A 25,607-nucleotide genomic window follows, 5' to 3' on the forward strand; every position below is an offset into this window, starting at 1 on the left:
ACTCCTAGAGGAAAACATAGGCAGAACACTCTGACATAAATCGCAGCAATATTTTTTTGGATCCATCTCCTAGAGTAATGGAAATAAAAACAAAAATAAACAAATGGGACCTAATTAAACTTAAAAGAACACAGTCTTTTTTAATTGTATAAAAGCACTGTCTATGTGTATTTGATAAATAAAAAATTAAAGTCAATGCTCAGAGTCAACTGTTTTGAAGTTAATCTGTCTCCCATGAAACATTACTTAGTAGTTATCCAACTATCAATTTGGTTAAGTTTAATATGTTTAATGACGGAATCAGAATATGCTTCCAATGAAATGTTCTGGTGCTGTAACACTCACATGGTGAAATGCTGCCCTATCAAGCATTTCAGATGCCAAGTCCATTCAGTATCCTTAACTTGTGAAAATACTTTTGGCATTACATTTTATTTGCTGAAAAGTCGTCTCACTCAAAATGAACAGTTTGGTATTGCCAGTAGAGGCCTTGTGCAGCTGGCAACTTTTAATTGTTTCCTGTACAGCTTAGAATGACAATGATGCCAGTGGCCTAGTTTAATAATCGATTACTTATTTGAAAGAAGCTTTTTGTTTGCTTTGACTGGCTGTATTTTAAAAAAAGCTTTCTCTAAAAGAAAGACAATTACGTAAGAATGTCTAATAGCAAGATTTTCATTCCTCAAGTTCCTTTGGAAAAAAATTTAACCTGTACCTTAGACATTTAGTTATCTAAATATTCTTAATCAATGATGGTGACTGCCATTTATTAATTTCTCCATGAATTTTTAAGTGATAATTTTAGCCTAAACTAAATTCCTCCTAATAACAACTTGTATTTTATATTAATCATAGATTTTGTATTATATTTTACTATTTCTACCAAAAAATTTGTTTTTGAAACTGGTCAATTCCTAATAATGTTAAGTATATATATTATATATGCCTACCATGTGTACAAGCTTCTTAAGAACAAATATTATGAAGATATCAATATTTGTATATACAAGATCTTGCACTAATAAAATATTCAACTAACTTGTTTCTATAACTGTGTCTTAATGTTTACAACTACAAATTTAATAGTGAATTGCTAAAGCATTCCCTCTTAAAATTGAGAACTATGTCACATCAGAACAAGCCCCTTTGATCGTGAATTCCATCTGGTTTATGTGCCTTCTGACATGTTGGCTAGTGATTAAACTGGATATTTATTCAAAAACCATTGTCTCAGTGCTAATCCTCAAGTGAAAACAAAGCACTCAATGTGACAAACAAGGTCCCTACTCTCATAAAATTTTATTTAAGAAACATAAATAGGAAAAAATGAAATAAAAAGATAATTCCTCATGATAATAATATCATAAAGAGAGCCATTCACAGAAGTATTATCTAAGGAAGAATGATTGTAAATAAATCAAGAAAGAAATTCATAGAGGACATGAAAATTCAAGCTGTGAACTGAATCTTGTCAACAATGTATTCAGATAATCAGAAGAAAGATTTTAGTCCATGACTAGCATGAAGTCCAGAGGTGGGAATAAGCTTAACTTACTTGAAAAAGATTTTCTTTTTCTTCCTTTCCTTTCTTTCTTTCTTTCTTTTTCTTTCTTTCTTTCTTTCTCTTTCTTTCTCTCTCTCTCTGTCTCTCTTTTTTTTTTTTTTTTTTTCCCCCCTTTAATTTAATTTATTTTTTAAGTAGAGTAAGTAATCTAGATTTTAAGCCAAGAACAACAGGAAATAAAATTTTGGTTCGGATTATGATATGAATGTTATGATAACAGATCTGGGTGTTGCTGTAAAAAATGAATTAAAAGTGGCAAAATATTAACATTCCTTAGTTCCAGGTAAGAAACAATGGTTGTTTAGGATAGTACCAATGGATATACAGAAAAACAGGCTTATTTGCAATGTAATCTATTGGCCAAATTAAAAATATTTCCTGATGAATCAGATGTGAGAGATGTAGGATAGAAAAAGTTGGGAGTACCAATGAAAATTTTAGGGAAAGCTCTTAAACAATGTTAAGAAAACTTATATTTTTGTCAAGCTTTACCACTTATAATCACCCAAATCTTACAAATGAAGTAATTATTCTTACTCTACTCTGAAGATGAGTTCACTGAATGCCAGGAAGATGAAGTCAATGTCTCAAGATCACAGAATTTTATTTAAGGCAAAGTTATTAATATAAAATAAAACTGCACAATCTATGTTTAAAATTTATGGTAGAAATACCACAGAAACATAATTTGCACCTAGTATCTTTCCAACTGGAGGTCACTGGAATAGGAAGTGGGGACATGTAACCAATTGTTTTTAGCATATAAGTTCCTCTATGTGCCGCTCAAATATTTGTAACCTAATTATAATTAGCAAACATCTCACTAAAATAAGTATTTTTACCAAATCATTTGATATGGATTTTTTACATTAAAAACTTTAAATTTCATGAAAAATGACAACAAAAATATTTTTTTCACTACTACACATATACGATATGAAAATTTTTATTTCAATCAGGAGTTCATTAGGGATTAATTTAGCAAGTTAAGCTTGGAATATTGATATTATTATTATTAAGTACCTATTAAGTGCTAGTTACTTTCCGCAAGTCATTTCAGAAAGGAGATAGAATATATGCAAATTTTTCCAATAAGGATACTGAAGAGACGTTCAAGTAACTTGGTCAAGATCGCAAAGTTATAAACAGTCTAACTGGAATGTGACTCTCAACTACATTTAATTCTAATCCATAGAATAAAATTCTTCAGTACATACTACTTTTCCAGCATTATGCTATGTTTTGGGAAAAGAGTTACAGTGGTTAGAATGATATTGTTGTTTTGAGATAGGTATAAAATTGCATTTTGGGTTGTGCGTATGTCATTCATTTTTTTCACTCAAATATAACCATGCCTTATTCAATAACTTACAGAGCTATCTCTAGCGCCTCATGTTTAGGTAATACAGAAAACCTAGACATTTTAACCTGTATAGTTATAAAACAACACAAGTTAGTTTCCCAGGAATATAAATTTTAATTAAATTATTTACTGAAAGTATTTCTTGGAAAATGCACAAAACCTAAGTGTGCTACTTAAAAAATTTTTACAAACTGAGAATACCCATGTGACTACCATCCAGTTCAATAAAGAGAATAATGCTAACAAACTGGAGGCCTCACTGCCTCCCCCTACACCTTTCAATCTTTATCCCCCTGGCTTTTACAAAAGCTAACCAGTATCTTCACCTGTAAACACTGGAAATTAGTTTTGCCTGTATTGGGCCTTTATACAAATATAGTCATTTAGTATGCATTCTTTTGTAATGGCATTTTTCATCCAACATTATGTTTGTGAGAAGACATAATCTATGTTCATTTATTACATCCTCACATAGCATTGCATTTTTATATGCAGCAACTCATATACACAGTCTACTTTTGTTAAACATTCGGGTTGTATCCAGTTTGGGACCACTACAAAAAATTTTCCATATGGAAACTAAATTGACAAAACAGCATTTGTAAAAATGTTCATTCTGCATTGCTATTCTGTGTCATCTTCACATGAATGAAACATTCACATTGTTCTAGACTTACTTATTCTATTAGTCTACTTTTTTCTTTAACTGTGCATAACTTTTCTGTTATAGTAAGTCTTAATATTCAATAGAGTAACTCTTACCTTTTTTTCTTTCCCTCAACAATCAGGATATTTTTGGCCTTTGAATTTCTAATAATGTATCTATGTCTGCCAATTTTAGTAAAAGTTATGCATACATTTGTTTGGGAGTGTTTTGATTCTATAAGTCAATTTGTAAAGAATTGACAACTTTCCAGTATTACATCCAATTCATGGATGTGGTATATTCCTTTATGTGTTTACTTCTTTTTAAAAAAAATCCCCTAATAATATTTTACATTTTTCAGTAAAAGTCCTTCATATCTCACCCTTATTTATTTATAAATTATTATATAATTTATTTATATATTCCTAGGCCTTTGATACTGTTGATGTTGTTCCAAATGGTGTGTGTGGGGTGTGAGCACTCATGAGTATTTATCCCTGTTTTTAACCTAGAAATGCAATCAAAATTTTATTGAATTTGTATCCAACAATATTGCTAAACTCATTCATTAGATCTAACAACTTACTTATAGGTTGTTTAGATAATCTACATACAGAATCATGTGAATGATTCATTCTGCCGTTTTCTTTTCAATCCTTGTGCTTTTTATTTTAAAATTTTCTTTATTATCGAACTGGCTAGGACCTCTAATACAATATCAAATAGAAATAATGATAATGGGCTTCCATGCCTGATTCCTAAGCTTAGTGGGTTGCTTTTCAAAATTTCAACATGCAGAGTAATTGGTTTTTGTAAGATTTTGTGGATATTCTTTATCAAATACAACTTAACATTCCTTGAATAAGACAATTTTTTGTGATGTATTATTCATTTTATTTATCAATGGATTAAATTTGTTAATGTTTCATTGATTTTTGCATCTATGTACATACTAGTAAAATACTTATAATTTTTTCCAATGTCTTCCTCAGATTTTGGGATGAAGGATACACTGGACTCATAAAAGGATTCAGAACATCTTCCCCCTTTTTTTCCTATTCTCTGGAAGAATTTGCTATGAGATGGAAATTATTTCTTCTGTTTGAAAGCATTCCTCAGTGTAGCACCTTAGCCTGGATTCATCATTGTGGGTAAGTTTTTAAGTGCAGATTCTATTTCTTTAACATGTAACAGGACTAATTAGAATAACCCTTTATTCATGTGTCATTGTTAGTAAGTTGTATTTTAATTCCTATAGGAATTTTTCCTGTTTAATTTTTAAAACAATTATTGGCATTAGTTGTTCACAATACTCTTTTTTTTTGGTTTCTTAAAATATCAGTAGTATCTGTAGTCATATCCTTTATTCCTTACTGATGTTGACTATTTTGTTTCTAAGCTCTCTCTTTCTCTGCCTCTCTCTCTTCTCTCCATTGTCAGAAAGAGTTCACTTTTTCCTGCCTATTCAAAGCAATAACTTTGTTATTTCTCTCTTTAGCAATTTGGATATATGATATATTCATTATCATTTAGTACAAAATTTTTTCTAGTTACCATTATAATTTATTTCTTTGAGCTATGGATGATTTAGAAAAAAAAAGCTTTACATTTCTTAACGTAACATAGGTTGATTTTCAAATTATATTTTGTTACGGCTTTCTAGCTTATTTCTATTATTTTGCGATCAGAATCATTCTAAACCATTTAAATCCTATAACTATGTCAACATTTGCTTAGTGGCATAACATACGGTGAAATTTCATTAATGTTCCATGTGTACTTTAAAAAGATGTTCTTTCTACAATTGTTGGAAGTAGTCTTCTATAGATAAAAATTTTATCAAATTTGGTAATCAAGGAGTTCAAATCTTCTATAGTCTTACTCATTTTTTGTCTGATTGTCCTATCAAGCACTGAGAAAGGTATGTTAAAGTCTCCCACTATAATTGTGGATTTTTATATTTGTATTTTTGTTTTGTCAAATTTTACTTTATTTTGATGTTACAATATCATGTGACTACAATTTAAAATTTGCTATATTTTCATGACTAATTAAGCATTTTATCATCATGAAATTTTTCTCTATCTTTATCTTTTCCCCTTAAATTTAACTGTATCTGATTAATAGCTCCATTAATTTCTTTTGGTTGGTATTTGCCTAATATTTGATTTTCCACGCTTTTTCTTTTAAATGCTCTTCATTTTATATATTTCTATTATTAGTATCTAACTTATTTTCTTTTGTGTCTGATAATTATCATCTATTAATTAAACATGAATTTCACTTATATTAAAGAACCTTCTGACATTCTCAGTTTAAATAAACCACTTTACTGTTTTTTTCTTCTATATTCTGCATGTTGTGTATTTTATCACTTGACATATATACTGATTTTTTAAAATTATCCAATTGTCCTTCTATTACCCATGTTTACTCATTCTTTAACCATTATAGTAATGGTAAAATTATATCATATATTTCTATCTTATCAAAAACTAATAAAATAAATATATTTCAACATGAAAATGTCAAGGGCTTTGAATCACATTACCTCCACATTACCTCAATTTTATCACATTAGCTCATAAATTTCTCTGAATTAATATCTTCTTGCTCTCATGTATCTTAAATTTTTAAAACTCTATTAGATGTCACTATATTGTTTTAAAAAGTTAATATTCATTTCGACTTACCAAAATATTTTACTTTTAGAAATTCTTTGTTCTTTCCTGATTGTATGATCTTCTATCTGGTTTCATTTATATTTTGTTTGAAGATAATCCTATAATACTTCTTTTATCACCAGGGATGCTAGTGATACATTTTCTCAGATTTTTTAAGAAAAAGGTTTTTATTTTGTCTTTAATTTTGATCAAAATTTTGCTAAAATTCTAGGCCAGAATTCTCCCCCACCACCACACACACTAAATGTTAAATATCATATTCACTCATGTTTTTGCTTCTGTTGTTTTCTCTGAGAAGTTATGTGTCAGTATTGTCATTGATTATTTGAAGACATTCACTTGTATCTTATAACAACTTTCCACTTTCCTATATCTTTATTTCTTTTATACATTCATACGTGAGAAACATGTCATTACAATTGCCAGTTTATTGCATTTAGTCTGACCAATAATTAAGTTTATGTTTTGGGCCATGATTCTAAAGTTTGCTTAGACTTAAAAATGGTTATGAGGTAAATTTTGTTATGCATATTTTACCATGATATAATAAAAGGAATGGGGAAAATGCTATGATGTGAGTGAACCTTGGAAAAATAAATAAAGTTTGCTTAGGTTGGGGGTAAATCAAATGGGAAATTTAAAATAAATTCTCCATTTACTTATTCTTCAATTATGATACAATCACCTATACCAACTCAGTTTAAAAATATTGTAAGTTTAAAATTATATTTACCTGTAGCTTAAATAAACATACACACACACAGACTTTTAGTGACTCCATGAAATTTAGGTTTAGAATTAAATATAGGTGTAACTTAATTCTTATGTTTTCATGCTTTAAAATAAACTGAAATCCTGATACTTCTTGTTAGGATGTAAAATGATTGTAAAGCCTATGCTCTCATGGTAGCAAAAGGAAAAAAAGTGAATTATTTAAAAGACAATAGCCTTTTATAGGAGGCGACTGCAGAATAGTGGATGCAAGGAACCCTGAGAAACTGAATTCCTGAGATGAACATGTTTTCCATAGATGAGCAGAGAACCATAGCTGCTGAGAAGAAAACACTTTTTCCAGGTGCAGACAGATAAAGAAGCAGGCAGAATTTTTAATGACAATTTGAAACAGCATGATAAATTAGAACCCAAAAAGCTTCAAATGTAAAATTAAATCACTCAACCTAAAATTCTCCTCTTTCCTGAATTTTTCTGAAAAATTAGCAGTAAAAAAAGCAGCTAGAAATTAGAGAGAATTTATGAAGTCTTGATGCTATTTAAAGAGTTTACATTCATAAACACTGATACAAAACTCTATGAAATAGCACTCCAGTTACAGCCCAGGTCAAATGTTTACCAGATTAAAGAGATCAGCCCTTCAGTAACTGTTATGTGAGCAGATAGTGTTTTTACTAACAAGGTCTAAAAACAATCTAATCAAAATAGCACCTGAATTGGTAGAATTAGAATGTTTAACTCCTTATCCTAGCTGCCAGATGAAGGAAGGAGCTGTAAGCTCAGGAATGTAAATTTAAAAAGTTATATTTCCATCTTCTCTACACTGTTATTTTATACCCATTATCTGGAAAACAAAAGAAGAGGGAAAAAGTGAGAAGGATGAAAAAAACAAGAAACTTGATACATAACTAAGAGAAAAATATTCAGTAGAAACAGACCCACAGATGACTCAGATATTGGCACTAACATTTAAACAATGATAATTAAGGGACTTCCTGGGCGGTCCAGTGGTTGATACTTCACCTTCCAAAGCAGGGGGTGCTGGTTCAATCCGTGCTCAGGGAGCTGAGATCCCACATGCTTTGTGGCCAAAAACCAAAACATAAAACAGAAGCAATATTGTAATAAATTCAATAAAGTCTTTAACAATGGTCCACATCAAAAAGATCTTTAAAAAAATAAATGATGATTAAATATATAATACAGCCTCAAGGAGGAAAGCAAGCTGATTGTTTTCACAGCTGAGGCAATGAGAGACCTTTTGATGTTTCTTCCCTCAACAGTAAACTTTTTGTTTTTCAAATATGACTCTACAGAAAGGGACAGGTTGAAGGCCACTTCATTCGGAACAGGATATGGGATAGAAGTCCCTTTCAAATGGAAAGAGGAAAAGCTTCTTCCTTCAATACTTTTGAAGGACTTTTGAAAGGAAGACAGAAATAAAAGTAGAGCAAAGAGGTCAGATGGGATTATGGACCTAAACTTTGGGATTTGAGAAGGCTGTTGCTATGCAAATATCCATGTTTGTATATAGGAAAGACAACCAAGCTAGTATTGCTCATCACTGGCAGATTTACCACCACTTAGCACCATTTAATGTGGAGAGGGAGCTACTCTGCCTGACTGGTGAAAGAAGTAAAAAGTAAGGTAGTTTTTCTAATTCCCGTTACTCTCAAGCAGTAGCAGATAATTAAGAAATTCCTAAATGCTATGGGAAGGGAACACGGAATGCTGAGGCTAAAGGAGCCATAATACAAAGGGTCTTTGAATCCAGAGACAAAGCTATTTGCCCAGATGCCAGTAGTGGGTGTCATGTCATTCCAAAAGATTAGATAGGATTAGTCATAACATGGCAAATACGAGTAAGGAACTAAAACAAATCAGCCATTTTTCATCAGAGCAAGAGCAAGAGATCATAATATTCCTAACTGATTGAGTCTCTTCTCTGACTGGCTTCTGTGGAGTCATAAAAGCCACTCTAGGTACTTAGTGCCTATTTGGAGAAGACTATAGTAGATATATGAAACACGGAGGATTTCCATGCAACAGTCTGGGAAAAAACTTTTAAGAAGACCATTTATGGGCAAGTTTCTAGTTGTTTACTTCTGGGTTAATGAATTAGATTAGCCCTGTTATTGGAAAGTTAAAAATGAAATAAATAAATAGCACCAAAAAAAACCCACATTATTTTTGCCTATTTGAGAAGCTGAAAAGTAGTCTAAATTTATAATTTACTATCTGAACAAATGCAGCAGAAGCTGAGAATGTAATTTTATTTTTTAACATAGATAGGAATTATTTTTAAGAACTAGTCAATAGCCTAAAAGGCACAATTCTAAAATGGCTTCTTAAGCTGTTCTCTTGATGTATAGTAAGAAAAAAATGAAAATGAAAAAAATCCATGTATTTAATTAATCAAATGTCTAGCTTTGTCCTAGACAAAGATTATGTCCAAAACATAATCTAGGATAGGGGAAACAGACTCTCAGTGTGTTTGTTCCCTTCACACTGTTGGGAGGGGGACATCCAGGGAAAAGCCAAAGCAGGACTCTCAATAATGCAGGGCGCAGGAAAAGGGCCTCTTTTGCCCAGACCTAAGGATGGTACTGTCTCTCCAGCAGTTCTATGCTTCTCTGATAATATTAATGTGAACCGAATGGGGAAACATGGGGATGTTTAAAAGGAAGTATCAGTAGAGACCCAGCTAGGAATGTGAGAGAGATTATACTTAAGTACACAGACTAAAGTCAAATGCAGAGGTATGTTAATTCTGTGAGCTGCAGCTGGGATGAGTCATAGCTTGTAAATGGTTCTTATTTGGACATTAGTAATGCAAAGTTATAAAATTATGTGGCTTTTAGGTCAACTAAACAATGCACTGTTGCTAATAAGATATCTTCATAATTTCCCACCAACCTACACACTGAGTCATCACATTTCTGATATCTATCAGGCTAATCGTTTTCCCCTCAAAAGGAAGTGCTACCTAGACTGATATACTCATTCTAATAGGATATGAGCAACTAAATTTTATATAATCAATCTTCATAAGACTTGGCCCTAACTCACCCTGTCCAGTGTTTTGTATCTTTTAATATTTATGCAGAAAGTATAATTTAAAAATTTTTCTAGATTGAAGAAAAACAGTGCTTTCCTTGATTTTTTAGTGCTTTTCAAGCAGTCAATTATCTAACATTATTAATGAAGACAGACCAACTTTATTCCTAAAGGATATGCTCCATTAACATCAATTAACATCCATGTAATATGTACAGATATGGTGTAAAAATTGTAAGGGGAAGATAATCCAAGTGTTTGAAAGATGAACTATTTAATTGTTACTTATTACTCATATCAGAGTTTAATATGTGTTGCATTAGAAAAACAATAATAATGTATTTAATAGTAATATACCTTTCAGTAAAAGCCTTCTCTGGTACCAGTAAGGTAGAAGTAGTGAGAAGGTATATAATTCATTTTTTAACCTCTAGGATAACTGTGGTATAAAAATATTCCATCATTTGCTCTAGTCAACAAAGAAAGCCAATATTGTGAATTTAATCCAAAGTGAGTTATTCTGATTTCTGTAGTTATTTTACCGTCAATAAAAGCCATCAGCAATTTTGGATTTATTAACTATGAATAGTATCCCTATTATTTTCATCCCTATGTTCAAATCATATTGTGACTAATTAACAAAGAAGAAATAAAAGATATTTTAATAGATTGTCCACATAAAATCTGTCTACTACCAACCCCACTAACCTTTTCTGTTTTAGTGTACCTCTCGTCTCTGGCTTCCACCTTCACATTTAAACTTGACTTTAGATTGATAATTAACTATTTTTAAAAAACAGTGTTTTGCTCCATCCTCGCTGTCACACAATCTTAATTATAAAATTTTGTAAGACTTTAATTATAAGACTTTATATTAGTATGCAAATATATTTTGTTCTTCACGGTGGATATCATTCAATATCAGTGTCAGGAATCTGTCTTTTATTTAGCAACTGGTTCATGGGTTGCAACCAGTAAATCAGGCAGATCCTGAAGTTTAATGAACATTCAGGGAAAAAAAAATTCTACAGAAAATGGAAAGTAATAACTCAGGACTTCCCTGGTGGTCCAGTGGTAAAGAATCCCCCTTACAGTGCAGGAGACGTGGGTTCGATCCCTGGTCAGGGAACTAAGATCCCACATGCCATGGGGCAACTAAGCCTGCGCCCCACAACTAGAAAGAAGCCTGAGTGCCTCACAACTAAGACCCGATGTAGCCAAAAATAAATAAAATAAATAATAACTAAATAAAAAGAAAATAATAACTCTAATAACTTGACTATTCTTTGGTTTCTTAAAGATCTAGTTTTTCTTCTAATGTCTCTGCTTGGTCAAAGAAGAACAAAGTCCCAAGTCTCTTGCTTTGCTCTGTTAGCCATGCTGATGATAAACAGAACATTTAAAGAAATGGTTGCATACTGTGGTTATTTTTTTGGAGATCAAAGCTGGAAGATTGACTGCAAATAAAAAGATAATCATCAAACTATTCTCTGTCCCCAGTGCATTACTGCACTAGGAAAGGAAATTAAAGTTAAATGAGCTTAAAATGTAAATTATTTACAAAGGAAGTTTTTTGGTATAGTTAGGCCATTTTATTTATCAAATCAATGATTTGATTTTTTTTTTTTTTTTTTGCGGTACACAGGTCTCTCACTGTTGTGGCCTCTCCCGTTGCGGAGCACAGGCTCCAGACGTGCAGGCTCAGCGGCCATGGCTCACGGGCCTAGCCGCTCCGCGACATGTGGGATCTTCTCGGACCGAGGCACGAACCCGTGTCCCCTGCATCGGCAGGCGGACTCTCAACCACTGTGCCACCAGGGAAGCCCAATGATTTGATTTTTAATGAAATAATGTAAATTCTCCACAATTACATATTTTTTCAAAAAGCATTTTATTTTATAACAGTCTCAGATTTTTTTTTAAAAAGTGAAGATAGTAATATACCCACGTTTCCCTATTATTAACATCTTACCTTAGTATGGTACATTTGTTATAATTAATGAACTGTTACTGATTAATCATGAGTAAGTAAAGTCCATATTTTATTAAGGTATCTTGTTTTTTATAGAATTTCCTTTTTTCTACTTCAGAATCCCATCCAGGATATGACATTGCACTTAGTTGTCATGTCCCCTTAGACTACTCTTGGCTGTAACAATTTCTTAGAATTCTCTTATTTTGGATAACTCTGTCAGTTTTGAGGACTGCTGTTCAGGTATTTTGTGGCTGTACCTTAACTGGGATTTGTCTGATAGTTTTCTCATAATTAGATTTGGATTATGTGTTTTGAGGGAGGAGAGCACAGAGGGAAAGTGCTATTTTCATCATATCATGTCAAGGGTATATGCTATCAACGTGACTTATCACTGTTGATGCTGACCTTAACCACATGGCTGAGATAGTGTTTAGCAGAGTTCTCCACTGTAAAGTTACTTCTTTTCCCTCCCTCCGTATTTTACCCTTTGGAAGGAAATTACTATGCACAGCCCATACTTAAGAAATGGGGAGTTATGCTCCACCTCCCTGAAGGTAGAGTATCTACATAAATTATTTGGAATTGTTTTGCATAGATTTGTATTTTACCCATTTATTTATTCAATCATTTATTTATATCAATATGGACTCTTATCTTTATTTTGCACTTTGGCTTATAATCCAGTATTACTACGTCTATTTTTTTTGTTCAAACTATTGTAGATTTGGCCATTGGGAACATTTTCAGTTGATTTCCGTTTACTTACCGTATCTCTTTGATATATCCACGTCATAGTGCTCTTTTTTTGTTGTTTTTATTTTAAGTTTCCTTACTTTCTGGCACTGAAAGGTACTCCAGGTTCATCTTGTGTATTTCTGTCCCAGTCCCAGAATCAGCCATTTCTCCAAGGAGCTCATTTCTTTAATTGAAAATCATATTATAAACCAAGACCTGGGTATTAGGTGTGTTCATTGTTACTGAGTGTCATTATTACCAGTCCCTCTCAAATGACAGAGAAAGGAATTATATGTGTACATACTAGTGTGTATGCACGTATCTCTAAAATTTCTATATGTAATAATCTCTATCTATATTAAGTGAAATATCAGTTAATAGTGATGTCTCCAACTTTAATACATTATAATGGACCATTCTAGCTTCTTCCCTTTCTTACCTGTGAACTCCCATTTCAACAATGAGAAACCTGGCCTCCACCATCCATCTATTTACTTGATTGTTCAATTCCAGTATACATATATGTTAGTGTCAGACATGTTGACCTGTGCCCTCTGTGAGACATAAACTTTAACAACTAAGGTACAGGACCCATGTACAATTACTTCTGCTTTAGTGTTACAAACTCTGCTCATTTCCAAAATTACTTAGGTCAGCACCATTTTCCCCCATGCTCTTCAGTGAGGTTGTTTCGTAAGTTCATAATAGAGTTAGATTGCTTTGTTGTCACATTCTGTATTCTATCCAAAGAGCTCATGACTACCTAAATAATTCTTTTAAAAATTAAAGTTCAAAAATTAAAGTTCAATCTTTGTGCTATAATTTTATATGGGTTTTAAGAAAGGCACTGTATTGTATATCTCTTATTACAGTATCAAACAAACTAGTTTCAATGCTCTAAAAATTTCCCTTTGTTTCACTTATCCGTCTCTTTTCCAGCCTCCAGGAACCCCTGGCAACCCTGTTCTTTTTACTATCACTGTAGTCTTAGTGATAGTTGGAATCATACAGTATGGAGCCTTTCAGACTGACTTTTTTTCACTTAGCAATACATATTCAAGATTCATTCATGTCTTTTCATGGCTTTACAGATCATTTCTTTTTTTCACTGAACAATAGTTCAATGAATGGATGTATCACAGTGTATTGATCCATTCACCTACTGAAGGACATTTTTCTTGTTTCCAGTTTTGGGCAATTATGAATAAAGCTGCTATAAACATTTGTGTGCAAGTTTTTGTATAGACATAAATTTTAAATACTTAGGAGGGTGATTGTTGTACTTTATGTTAATATTATGTTTACTTTGCAAAAAACTGCCATACTGTCTCCCAAAGTAAGGATCCCAGTTTGCATTCCCATGAGCATTGAATGAAACTTCCTGTTGTCCCACTATCTCACAGGCAATCAGATTGTCAGTATTTCGCATTTTAGACATTTTAAAGACGTGTAGTGGTATCTCACTGTTGTTTGAATTTGCAATTGCCTAATGACAAATTGTTTAGAGCATATTTTCATTACATATTTTCCATTTGTATATTTCTTTGATGAATGTCTGTTCAGATATTTTCACTGTTTTTTAATTGGATTTTTTAAATTATATAGTTCAAAATGTTCTTTTTATGTATTTTGGATACAAGTCTTGTGTCAGATATGTGATTTGCAAGTACTTTCTCCCAGTTTGTGGCTTGTTTTCGATTCTCTTTACAGAGTCCTTCACAAGCAGAAGGTTTTAATTTTAATAAAGTCTAAATTATCTTTTTATCTTTCATTGATCATTTGGGGTTTTTTATTTAAAAACTCATCACCAAAACCAGTGTCTCCTAGATTTTTCTCCTAAGTTTTCTTCTGGAAGTTTAATAGTTTTAAATTTCGTTCTATGGTCTATTTTGACTTAACTTTTATGATAGGTATAAATTCTGTCTTTTGGTTCTTAAAGTATGGTTGTTGAATTTTTCCAGCACCATGGGCTTATTAAAAGAATATCCATTCTCCATTGAAATGTCTTTGCTCCTTTGTCAAAGATGGGTTGATTACATCATGTGGGTCTATTTCTGGACTTTCTATTATGTTCTACTGATCTGTGTGTCTTTTTTTTTTTCCCCACTAATATCACACTAGTGATACTTGCTTACTGTAGATCTATAGTAAGTCTTGAAATTGGATAGTGGTAATCCTCCAAATTTTTTGTTCTTCAGTATTGTGTTAGATATTCTAGATGTTTTGCCATCCTTTTATGAATTTTAGAATCTGTTTATCAATATCAAGAATATTTCTCACTAGATTTTGATTGAGATCTCTCTGAATGTACTGATCAAGTTGGAAAGAATTGGTATCTTAACAATATTGAAACTTCCAACCCATGAACACAGACTGTTTCGCTATTCAGTTAGTTCTTTGATTTTTTTTCATCAAAGTTCTTTAGCTTCTCACATATATATCCTGTACATATTTCCTTAGATTTATAGCTAAGTATTTAATTTTTAGTGTTTTTAAATTTTTTTTTAAATTTCAGATTCCAATTGTTCATTGATTCTATATAGAAAAGCAATTGACTTTTCTATATTAACCATGTTTGCTATGACCTTTTAAACTTATTTTTTAGTTCCAAGAGCTTTTGCTGATTCTTTGGGATTTACTTCATAAACAATCACGTCATATGCCAACAGTAACAGCTTTATTTCTTCCTTCCCAATCTGTATACCTTTTATTTCCTCTGCTTTTCTTATTGCATTAGCTGTAAGACAATTTTACAATGTTGACTAGGAGTGGTAAGAGAGGACATACATCTTTGTTCCCAATCTTAGTGGAAAATTATCCAGCTTCTCACCTTAATGGTAGGAAATTAACTACACAATTTTTGTAGGTTTTTTTCATTAAGTTGAGAAAGTTCCATTCTATTCCTTATTTGCTGAGAGCTCTTATCATAAATGAGTGTTGGATTCTTGTCAAATGCTTTTATTTGTATCTATTGATATGATCTTATGATGTTTCTTCTTTGGCCTATTATGGTAGGTTGCACTGATTAACGTTTATTTTTTTTTAATTTTTAAAGACTATTTTTGGGCTTCCCTGGTGGCGCAGTGGTTGAGAATCTGCCTGCCAATGCAGGGGACACAGGTTCGAGCCTTGGTCTGGGAAGATCCCACATGCCGCGGAGCAACTAGTTCCATGAGCCACAACTACTGAGCCTGCGCGTCTGGAGCCTGTGCTCTGCAACAAGAGAGACTGCTCTAGAGAGAGGCCCGCACACCGCGATGAAGAGTGGCCCCCACTTGCCACAACTAGAGAAAGCCCTTGCACAGAAACGAAGACGCAACACAGCCAAAAATTAATTAATTAATTAATTAATTAACAAAAAAAGACTATTTTTAAGAGCAGTTTTAGGTTTACAACAAAATTAACAGAAAGGCACAGAGATTTCCCACATGCTCCCTGCTCCTACACATGCAGAGCCTGCCCCCATGATCAACATCACTCACCAGAATGATACATATTATTTACCAAGGATGAATCTACATTGACAGATCATAATCACCTGTCATCCATAGTTTACCTTAGAATTCACTCTTGGAGTTATACATTTTATAAATTTGGACAAATGTATAGTGACATACCTATCACTTTCACTATAGTGTCATACAGAGTACTTTCACTGGCTTAAACGTCCTCTGTGCCTTGCCTGTTTATTACTCCCCACCCCCAACCCTGGCAACCACTAATCTCTTTATTGTCTCCTAGTTTTGCCTTTTCCAGAATGTCTTATAGTTGGAATCATAATGGCATGTATCCTTCTTAGATTTTCTTCTTTCACTTAATAATATGCTTTTAAGGATCCTCCATGTCTTTTCATGGCTTGATAGCTCATTTCTTTCTTGCACTGAATAATATTCCATCTTCTAGATATGCCACAGTTTATTTATCCAGTCACCTACTCAGGTGTGACAAAAAGGCTAGAAGAGGCCAGAGTGATAGAGATTCCCCTTCCTCCAGAAGAATAAAGTTCTGTTAACACTTTTTACCATAGAGAGTAGGTCTTTGCAATGAAGAATTTTCTGTGTGTATGTCTTCCCCTCCCTCTGCCAGAGCAGAAAAATGGTTCTTTCTTTACTATTCATCTTGAGAACCTAGTGGGATTGCTTGAGTTAAAAGTCATGAAAAGTGTGGGATTCACCCACCCCCACCAAGACAATTGTCTTCAGGAGTTTCTCAGTCTCAAACTTGTCCACTCTCAGCCTCCAGCAATTCAGCAAAATAACCACTGAAGTATTTCTACCAGTTCATGGCCCCAGCAGCTTCTGCTACAGGAGGTAAATCTTAGTTGTGACAACCCTGAGTTACCTGTTTCCAATTTTAGGGTAGCTGCTTGCCCTATGATCTTAGTTTTCTGTTAGGTCCAGGAAGAGTCATTAATATTCATTTTGTTCAAATTTTTCTTATTGCAAGAATGGGAATGATGACTTCTAAGCTCTTTACAAGTTGGAGCTAAAACTGAAAGCTATGACTATATCTTTATTAAGTTTTCTCTTGATTTTAGAATTGAAATTTGTTTTTAATTTTTTTCTTACATACATATTTAAAAGTGGAAGTTGACATTTTTAAAACTACATTAAAATAAATAATTCTTATAGTCCCCTTTCTGTGAAAGTAGCCTGGAGTTTCACACAAAGTAACTTATCAGAATGTCTTATTCATAATTGTATACTAAAATAATTCGAAACAAGTCAAAAAATAAAGCCCAGCATAGAGAGAAAGAAAAGAATAGTGACTATGACTAGATTTCTTTTGTTGTTATTTTTTCAATAGTTATTTTTAAATAATGCATTATAAACTTTTAAAACATGTTTTTAAAATTCCAACAAAAAAAATCTAGTCTTGTATCCCACAAATTTAAAATAGGTTCTATGGACCTTGTCCAGTCCTTTCTGCGCTTGGATCACCCAACTTTGCTGGATATTTGAAATTTTACACAACCGCTCTACTTTAAAGATACTCAAAGATATACTGAAAGAGTATAAGGAGAGCACAGAACATTCTTTCCGAAATCCACATAAAAATCTATGCTTTCCTTACTTCCTATTATATCCACTTTCTCCCCTGAACAAGAAATTTTGATCATCTGTTTGGTGATATTAGCTAGAATTTCTTTGATTCCAGTAAGTTCAAGACTTTTAAAAAATCAGAAGTTAGGAGAAGTCCCCTGCCCCCTCACTTCAGGCAGCACTTTCTCTATTTATCTTTTCTCTAAGGCAAAGAATAATGAATGTTTAGCTGATTGAATATGGCAAATGGCATCTGTAACATAAGATTTTAAACTATTCTATTGATTAATATTTCAAAATATGCTTTAGTCACTTCTTTTGCTTTTTTTCATTTTTTGATCACAAGAAATATGTGCCTTTTAATAACCTTGTAAGTTGTATCAATCATGTCTTTTATTTTCTGTATTTTCTGATGTTTTGACATCTGGTGACTTCTGATCCAGGAAAGAATGTCCCATGGATGGCCAATTTCTAGAGAGAGTAAAGGGCTCACCTGCAAGTGCACCTTTCATACGCAAACCAACCAATCCAAAATCCATAACCCCCACTACCTCTTTTACTGAGCCTTTATACTTTGGACCACTATTCATTTACCCTGATCACTCCATATGTGCCATAGTCTGCTGAAATTATTCAAACAAACCAATCCTAAACCTAAAATTTTACCTTGTCTTGCCTTCCCATGGAAACCACAATAAAGTCTCTTGCCCATGTTTTCCCCTCACTCCCTCTATTTCCAGACAGACCCTGGTGCTTCCCCTTGTGACTTCTCCATGGTGTGGCATGTCCCTCCTCTTGAGGACTGTAACAATCTATTATTTCAAATGTCAATTGTCTCCTGATCTGTTGCCCTCACCATGCCTGAATAATAATAAAACCTACGTTTTAAAACATAAGGATAATGACATATCTATCAAACAATGAGTCCGATAATTTTATTAGGCCAAGTTACTAAAAAGTTAAATGCTTTGTAAAAGTATATATTTTTAAGATGTTTGATATCAATTGCCTAAAAACCCTGGAATAGTGAAACAATTTACACTGTTTCTTATACTGCTTGAGAGTATTTATTTCCTCACATTCTCGACAGTATCCTGTAAAATAATTCATTATAAAATTTGCCAATATGCAAATATTTTGCTTCCCTCAGGCTGGTTGGGCTCTGATAACATCCCAGCAAGTTAGGTTCTAATTAATTAGTTTCCCCTGGGGGCAGACCTTGTTAAGAAGAACAGGATTCTCTGGCATTTTTCAGAATGGTTCCTTTTTTCCTCTTCCTGCTGGAAGCACAGGAGTTTTTCTCCAGTGTTCACTGTGAACCTGGCAGAGCTCCAGGATGTAAATTCATGAAAGTATTGGGGACATCAAATGACGGGGTCCTCTTGTAGTATTTACTCCTTACTGAGCCTAAAGCAATTAGTCAATTACATTTCAGGTTTTCCTGCCCTGGCGCTGGTTCCCATGAAGATACATGCTCTCCTTAGGTAAGTTCTGATGCTTTGTGTATTACTGTCTATCTCTCCAATTTGGGGACAGCAGTTTGCCCTGTGACCTTACTTCTCTTATGGATTTTAGAAGAGTTGTTGATTTTTTAGTCTATTCAGCTTTTTACTTGTTCTTAGCATGTAGTGGTGACTTCCAAGTTTCTTATATTCTGGCCCTTGTGTACTATTCACTATGGCTTTTTGAACATGGCCATACCTCTGGGTCTCAGCCATCATCTATCCAGTCCATGGCTGATGATGTTAATCCCATAACTTACTATAGGACACCTCATCCTTAGCCAGAGTGGCTCTTTGCAGGCCTGCTGTTTCTTTTTAGTAATTTTTTTAATCCACCCTATAGTTGTACACACAAACTTAGGGTCAGCCTAAAGAACAGTGGAGCTGAGGAATCCACACTTGATGGAGGAGATGGCTGGCTTAGGGATGCTTGACTAGATATTTCCCCCCATCCATTTCTAACCTACCACCTGAGAGGGAAAATCTTGCTCTAGTCCCACAATAAATGCAAGGATTTTTCTAAGGGGCTTTCAGTTGTTCTGGGCTTCATTAGCTGAATCTATACTTCACAGAAGAATGTTCCAACCACCTTCACTCCAACTCACTTCTGAGATTATAATGGTGAAACAGTCTATATGAAGTATATATTTTGGGGGGTGGAAATTTAAAACTTATTGGTTTCATATATATATTTTTTAAATATTCATTACATCGGTTTTCTATTTGACTTGGCCTCTGCTCTAGATAACCACTGTGTCCATGTGTAGTCAATTTTCTTGGTTACTGTGCTAACCAATTTGGAAGAAATTAAAATTTTTTCACTTAACTGAAATTTTCTTCTTTATTTAAGAGCTTTCCTACAGAGAGTTCTTTGTATGATGACAGGAAGAAATTTGTTCGGGGCAATACCTGTTGCTTGCAGGTGATATTGCTATGCCTGCACATAATTTTTCTGAAAAATGTTGCCATTTGAGGATAAAATCTCTCCTAGGGTAGGAATACCTGTCCTTCTGATGTTACAAATAACACTTTAGACCTCACTTTACTGGGTTAGAATATTTCTGTTTTGATTAAGAAACAAACTTACCAATTCCTGGGTTATTAAAACCTCTATTAGGAAGTCAGAGTAAAAATCAGTTAACCACAGACTTTTCCATTTGTTGTAACTTTATACTTCCTGTGGTCTCAGAATGGCTTTCATTGCAGCAAAAATGACTCTTACTGATTCAAAGATGCCCATAAAATACCGAATTGTCCACTGCATTCCATTAAAATATTTACCTCCAAATTTTAGAAATATTAAGAGGATTTTCTTCATCTATTTCACATAACACTGAATTGTTTTTGCAGAAATGGGAATTATGTGCTGGCAATGGAAAAATTCCTTCAACACAATACCATCTTCACTATGTCTGGGAGAAATTCTTCTATTCAGCACTTGGTTTACACCATGCTCTAATTTTAGTGTTGTGGCAAATTCAATGAGTTCATGGAATAGAGATTTTGAATACCATTATTTTATGCCATTTTTTCTAGAAGTTCTTGAGCTTAGTTTAGAGGAATAAGTAGGGATTAATCAGATGAGGAAATGATGAGTGATCTTCCAGGCGAAGAAAATAATAATAATAAACATATAAAAAGTCTCCAAAGTAAATCATCACATTACATATTCTTGACATGTTCCCAGAAATATAATGAAAGATTTCACTAACAACTGTATGTAGAAATGGATAAAAATCTATTAGTTTATTCTCTATGTAATCAGAATTTGCAATATCAGACGATAGTATATTTTCCTAGATTTATTATTTATAAATTCATACATTGAAAACTTTTACTAGCTTTAAAATTTATACCTGTGTGGAAAATAATCACTTCAACCTCAATTGTATTTCCCTAAAATTCTAAATGTCTTATTTCCTTGTCTAATAATGACAAAGTTTGCAGAGTCAGTTATGAACCTGCCAGCCAAAGTAAAGAAAACAATATTATTCGATAAATTTGTAAGTTACTAAGTTAGGGCTAACGCAAGAAAGAGTGTGATTTAAGAATGCCTGATATTTGGAGGCATCTATTGACACATTTGGCAATTTTCCATAAAAGGAAGTGCAACATGTTCATGATTTTCCCCGATGCAATCCCATGTAAGAACTCAGAGTTCAATTCACATATCACATGAAATGATTTAGCTCCTTCAAAGTAACTGCATTTTTAAAATACTGTTACTAAATTCTAAAGGGGGTTATCACTTTTTAAAGCAATGACCACTGGCTTAGGACAACTTTTCCTAAAAATTTTTCTAAAATATTATTATTAATAATCTTGTACATAAGAATTAATCAAGGGTTATTTACATCAATTCTTCAACCTTCTCCATTCATCAGCCTCCTCTCTTCACTGGTTTCTATCACTAGGCTCACAGTGAGATGAAATGATAAAGGGATATTCTTCCATGGGAACTGTATAGAACACCACTTCATTTGGCTTTAGAATGATACTGTTTTCTTCGTGAGTTAATGTATATCATATACATTTCTAGCAGGTGTTGGAAAAAACCCACTCCCTGCTTACAGAAAGGTCATCTTTCACAGCTAGAACTCAGATGTAAATGGAGGGTTGTATTTCACTGGAACAAATACATGTTTAAGCTAGTAATTACCATTTATAGTACTGTCCTTAAAATGTCTAACAGCACCTTGGCTCCCCTGCACTATTTATGCTAATTCTCAGACAAGAATTTCCTGATGAAAACAAACCTTATAAATCTTTCAAAGTGATCATGAAGATACTCTTTGTGAAACTGAAAAACCTTTAAATTGTCAATGATAATATTGTGTGCATGGACATATCTTAAACCCATGGATCTATATCATTTAGCAACAGGAATTCAATATGCTACATAAGTAACAAGTACTGTGCAATTATCCCCATTATCAAGAGCGAGAGACAAAGTGCTAGGAAAGTTAAGCAGGTTCCACAGGCCACACAAAGAGAACTTGTGTATTTCCTAAGTAATTGTCTGAAATGAATTAATTAATGAAATTTCATTGGATACCTGAATAATTTCTAAGTCAGAACAATGAAACATAAATTACTAAGCATAATTTTAACTTTCTATGTTTTTGCTTCTTCTTATATGCTACTGAGAGACTTTGGGTCTATTAAAGAATATGCACATTTTTGCCATTTTGAGGAGTTGTATGAAGTATAGCTATAGAAAGTTGTGTTTTATTTATGAGCTCTGCAAGACTTCAGTGATGCTGCTGTGTAACCCCAGTTGTCTCCTCAAAGTTTTTTCTGTGAAATTGAAATTACTTGGGTTAAAAGTTATGATTAATATATGTGAATGAAACTCTATTTAGGAACAAGAATTTCAGAGAAATACAACTCTGCACATATTTGTTTGTTAAGGAAAATATTAGTTTTGTCCTAAAGGACTGTTTTGTTGGTCTCTGAACCCCTTTGCACTCTTCAAGCTTATTGAGGACCCCAGGGAGCTAGCTTTATTTATGTATCATAACTATTAATGTTTACCATACTGAAAATTGAAACAGAAACAGAAATGTTAAAATGCTTACTTCCTGATTCATTTGAAGATAGTGACAATGAATGCATGGCATGTTAATAATATTATAACAAGGTTAAAAAACTTAGTTTTAACCTCATGAACCCCCTGAGATGGTTGTAAAGTAAAACATCAGTTTGTTCCAGAATATGAAACAGCACAATGAAGGACACAATTTTTAAATGAATTTTATTTGCCTTGGTTTATAATACTTGAGTTTGAAAATTATGAAGTATTTAAAATCTTGTAGGGCTTCCCTGGTGGCGCAGTGGTTGAGAGTCTGCCTGCCGATGCAGGGGACGCGGGTTCGTACCCCGGTCTGGGAAGATCCCACATGCCACGGAGCGGCTGGGCCCGTGAGCCATGGCCGCTGAGCCTGCGCGTCCGGAGCCTATGCTCCGCAACGGGAGAGGCCATGACAGTGAGAGGCCCGCGTACCGCAAAAAAAAAAAATAAAAAAATCTTGTAAAGTGGGGTAATTTCAATGTGCTTGTTTCCTAACTGTTTATTGCCTTCAGCTACAAATATAAAGGGTTATTCTTTTTTTAAATTTTTTTTTTGGTGTAACCTGCCTAGAACAACAAAGATTCTATGTCTACCATAATAATCTTCTATGGTTTGTGTTGACTTTATCATGTCCTTGATTATTTAAGAAAATAATGGTTTGTCATTAAAAAATAAAAGAATTGTCTGTTTGCTGTGGAAAAGACAGTGATAAAAGGAAGTACTAATTATTGAGTGCTTACTAGGTGCAGGTAGTGTCTCCAAATTCTTTACCTTTGGCATCTTGATTTTATTCTCAAAACTAGTTGTATTTACAGAAATAGAGCCATAGATGTAGAAGCAAATTTATGGTTACTAGGGGAGATGGGGGGGCATAAATTGGGAGACTGGGATTGACATATACACACTACTATATATAAAATACATAACTAATAAGGACCTACTGTATAGTACAGGGATATCTTCTCAGTACTCTGTAATGACCTATATGGGAAAAGAATCTAAAAAAGAGTGGATATGTATATCTGATTCACTTTGCTATACAGCAGAAACTAACACAACATTGTAAATCAACTATACTCCTTTAAAAATTCTAAAAAACAGTTGTATTTTATTATACTGAAATGCCGCAAGTACATTTTATTACCTTCAAACCTCAATTTTAGTGTATATCCTATGATAAAGAAAACTTTATATTCCATTAACCCTTGTAGTACCAGAAAATTCTTTCCAGTTCTTCCACCCTCCTATGTCATACTTTCTTGATAATTTATACAGATGAAGTTCTCATAATGACTTGGTTTTTTTCAATAATGCTTATAACATTGTCACATGACAAGGATGGCTCATAGTTATCTAGCTCCTTACATGGGCCTCAGTTCCCTTATCTGTAAACTGAAGATATTTGATTAGTGTATTCCTAGAACCCAATCCACTCTAATATTCAATGCTGTATGATTGTGTTGTTCCATTCATTATCTCCCTTCTATGTGAGAAGGCAGCAACAAAACACCTTCCCAGTCAAAAAAGGAAAAGCAATATTACTCTCTCTTACACATTTTGATTCTTCCTTCACCCTTTCACAAAAGGGCTAAATTTCTACTCAACTGACAAGACTAATTTTATATGATAATTAATATGTTGAATCAAAAAATTCCAATGACACAGTCTTATCTCTGAAATATAGTTAGTCCCATCCAAACCACTTGAACTAACAATGGGAAAAGAAAGGGTGGTTTCTTAAAGTGATGCTGGGCAAGACAAAAGCCTCACTCTACTTTGGCCAATGAAACAGAGAAAAGGAGGTTGTGCTGCACTGAATGTCAAGTTACAATCTAGCATCATTATTATATTACAGGGAATATTTTCTATGGAAAGAGTTGTACTAAATTCCCATGTGTACAGGAGATAGTACTTGCCCTAAAATAATCCAAATCCGTGATTACAGCAAGGTGCTTTCTAATGCAATTTTACTTTGAAAATAATTTTAATTTCATTCCTAAAGCATAAAACAACTAATAGAACAACACTCATTTATATGCACCAAGAAATTCTTCTAATGAATAAATCAAAAAATTTTCTTGGAGTTAGTAACATATCATTTTACCTTTAGAAAAGGGAATTTGCTTTGTCCAGTTTCACCATTCCCTTTGCACCATGACTTGAATTTCTCTCTATCAAACCCAGAACTTTTCAGAGAACATTACAGAAGAGTAATATCATACATTCTTCCCTAGCACCTTGAGCACTGTGTAAATACGATTTCATTCTGGGCTTTTCCTTTTTCCCCTTTAAATATTGAAGCTTAGTTGTATCAGTAAGTAAGCAAAAACCCTTTCCAAATTTTTGGCCAGGATATCAGGCTTCAGGGAATGGTTTTATAGTTTACTGATACTCTTAACAATTTGCCCTGTGCTATAGCTGCAAAATAGTTTAACCTGTAATCATTTATGATAAATAATGTGTACTGCCTGCTTTGAATTTACCAATGACAAAATTACATGATGCGCCTCCTAAAAGGACATGCCTATTATTCAGTACAGGTTAACTCATTCAATAAATAGAGAAGGAAACAAAATAAATTATGCTTATATTCCTGTTTCACACTTAGAGGTTGTTACATAAATGGGCCAAAGATGCATTGTCCTAAATGGCCGCACACTGTTTATTTCTTCACAGCAGCCAAGCCTGCTAGCCCAAAGCTTACAGGTGCCAAACTCAAATTCTTACACATTAAAT

Source organism: Aethalodelphis obliquidens, unplaced genomic scaffold (assembly GCF_003676395.1).
Source record: "Aethalodelphis obliquidens isolate GAN/ISIS:26980383/991018 unplaced genomic scaffold, ASM367639v1 scaffold1, whole genome shotgun sequence".
Taxonomy (NCBI): Eukaryota; Metazoa; Chordata; class Mammalia; order Artiodactyla; family Delphinidae; genus Aethalodelphis; species Aethalodelphis obliquidens.